General features: G+C 43.1%; 1 long non-coding RNA gene across 1 annotated transcript in view; it reads left to right on the top strand.

Annotated features, from left to right (window-relative positions):
- LOC106144063 overlaps window positions 1-2,937 on the top strand; it is a 28,745-nt gene that overhangs the window by 12,130 nt on the left and 13,678 nt on the right. Inside the window, exon 3 of the long non-coding RNA XR_001229170.2 lies at window positions 1,346-1,420. This is a non-coding gene — a long non-coding RNA (uncharacterized LOC106144063). The remainder of the gene's footprint in view (window positions 1-1,345; window positions 1,421-2,937) is intronic.

The following is a 2,937-nucleotide window of genomic DNA, read 5'->3' as shown; positions in this document are numbered from 1 at the left end:
TTCTCATGACTGAAATTCTACAAATGAATCCCACGTTGAACAAGGTGCACATTAATTCACCCCAGTCCATCAATCTCCATCGTAGGGCCAACTGTGATTTAGAATCAACTGGAAATTGAAGTAAACAAACTATGCCCCAGCCTAGGCTTGAACAGTCATAGATGTCAGTGAACCTTGAGGGTAGTGAAATGGCCTTAGCAAGCCAGTTGTGTTTCTGGTTTTGACTGTAACCATGGAGACACTCATGTACTTTTACACATTGATGGTAGTGAAATGACCTTTTGCGAGCCAGTTATGTTTCTGGTTTTGATTGTAACCATGGAGTCACTCATGCACTTTTGGCATGTTGAATTAATTCACTGTGTTTAGAGATTATTTCCAACCTTCTGGTATCACTTTTCTTATTATTTCTTCTTCTGCTCACCATTAACTAAGTAAAAAAAAATCAGCTGAGTATCATCATTTGAGAAGCTGGATGGGTATGTCAGTTTGACTCAGTATTTAAGTATTACGCTTGTACATCATAGCCCTCAATTCTGGGAATATTTTGAGTAACCAAGACTTATTATATTGATTTGAATTTATTAAGAATTCCGAAAGGACTGAGGATGTAGGTCAATAGTAGGGTGCTTGCCTAGCACGAATCAAGCCCTGGAATTAATCCAAACACCACCCTGACTGTCAGCAAGATTAAAATTCACCACATGTTCCCTCTAACGTCGTGTAACAAATGACACAGAAGTTTTGGCTGCTGAGCACAGAGATGAACAGCTTTGCCTTTTATGAGTCTGTCAACAAAGATCAATTACTAATCCATTCTATAGGAGGTTATTGATTCCTGATTCTGCATGCACCATTATAAGAAAGAGGAAGATGTAGAGTTCCTACCCTGAGGGAACACAGAGAGGAAACATCAGAGCTGGGTCTGTGGTGTGATAAGTAAATGTGAAGGAGCACTGCCTGCCACAAATTTCCTCTTCCTCTTCTAATGTCTTCTTTTTAAAAATTGTCTATTTTATTCTACATGTATGACTGTTTTGCTTGCAAGTATACACACACACACACACACACACACACACACACACACACACACACACACACACATATATGTCCCTGGAGCTAGAGTTACAGACAGTTGTGAGCTGCCATGAGGGTGCTGGCAATTGAACTTGGATCCTCTCGGAGAACATCGAGTGCTCTTAATCACTGAGCCATCTCTCCAGCCCCGCTAATTTCTCTAATGGAGAAATGATCGCTCCTATCTATAATTGTTAGCAGCTAAGTAGGGAATGTACCTTTGGAGATACATTTCTGTATTAATACAGAGTTTTCCCTTTGACTGCAGTTACAGCTCTGGAGAGATGCACAGAGAGCCAACTGAAAGAGCCAGCCGAAGTCACCGAGTCTCTTGCATACTCTTGTAAGTGATCTGAAGTAAAGGTCTCATAGTACTGAAATGGATGTGGGCAGAACTATTCTCCCTGCCCCCACCACACTTTCCTGTCTTGAGCTGGGACCTTCAATTGAGCATGCTCAGAAATGTACATGCTTCCCACCGAAAGACATTTTCTACCGAGTACCTTTTCTCCCCAACTAAAATCCCCATGCTTTGCTTCTTTTCTTTTCTTTATTTTTTATTTTTATTTAAATGTTAAGAAAAATGCAGGTAATAGAAGGCAGTAAGCAGCTGTCACTACTTTTGATGCTTACCTGTTTTTTTTGTTTTAAAGATTTATTTATTTATTTCATGGGCATTGGTGTTTTGCCTGAATGTATGCCTGTGGGAGAGTGTTGGATCCCCTGGAACTGAAGTCACAGACAGTTGTGAGCTGCCATGTGGGTGCTTAGAATTGAACCCGGGTCCTCTTGTAGGACAGCCAGTGGTCTTAACCACTGAGCCATCTCTCCAGCCCCCATGCTTTGCTTCTTTAGCAAGAATGTTGCTCAGGGAGTAATCCCAGTGATTTCCTCACCTCAGACAGGCAATAAATCTTTCTTTTCGCTTAATCTTCTGTTTGTGCTTCCTTGGGTTGGTACTCACCCAGATGTGACCCCGCTACCCTCCGTACTGGATGTACAAGGGGGAAAGTGATTTCTACTGACCAATTCCTCGTCGGGAGACTAAAAGAGATGATTCTGTCACCATGGTGGAGCCATAGGCTAACCATAAGACCTAAAATGGGCAAATTAAATCGTTTTCTAGATCTTGAGGATGAGGATAGAAGGTCTATTTTTTTGAGTCACATGTGAGGTACAAGCGCATAGCTCTGGTACTTTTGGGCATGAGACAGTTGTGCCCTCTGCCATTTGGCATCAACCTTCTTGGAATTTAGCCATTTCGAGGATGACAAACTACTGTTGAGCTCTTGCTAGCTGTCCAATAAGCTGTCGTCCCTGACACCAACTCTGAGTCACTTCCTAGTGCTTATAGTCAGGGATCATGAAGCCGTGGCACGGTCCAGGGTGGAAATGTTAGCTGTGACAACACAGAAACCTGAAGAGGGCAATGCGTGACCCATGACTTCCAGGACAAGGAGAATTATATAAGTCAGGGCTTATAAGCTGGGCTAGGGCATGGCGGGCTAAGGAACTAGCATATGTATATGCATAGAGGCTAAAGCAGGTAGGGCGTGGTGTTACCCAGAGGAAATGCGTGCGGCTTTGGTGTTTGCTTTGTAATGTGGATGTGCACTAGAGCAGAGAGATTGCTGAGAGCTGAGCCCCCACCGCGTTTCCTGTGAGTGATGTCTGACAAGACTCTTTCCTCTGCGAGCAGAAACTTGGCCTGCAGTATTATGATGGTACCTGGTAGCTTGACCTAGAAAAGCGGCCTAATAAAGGTTTAGGGGGAATGCGACTTAAATTCCGATCTGCTTAGATACCTTCTCCAAGATTTCAGAATCGGAAGGACCCCGAGTGGCAGAAATCTATATCCAT

This window comes from Microtus ochrogaster, chromosome 24, assembly GCF_000317375.1.
Source record: "Microtus ochrogaster isolate Prairie Vole_2 chromosome 24, MicOch1.0, whole genome shotgun sequence".
Lineage (NCBI taxonomy): Eukaryota > Metazoa > Chordata > Mammalia > Rodentia > Cricetidae > Microtus > Microtus ochrogaster.
The sequence above is the reverse complement of the archived record's forward strand: the minus strand, read 5'-3'. Positions and strand labels throughout refer to the sequence as shown.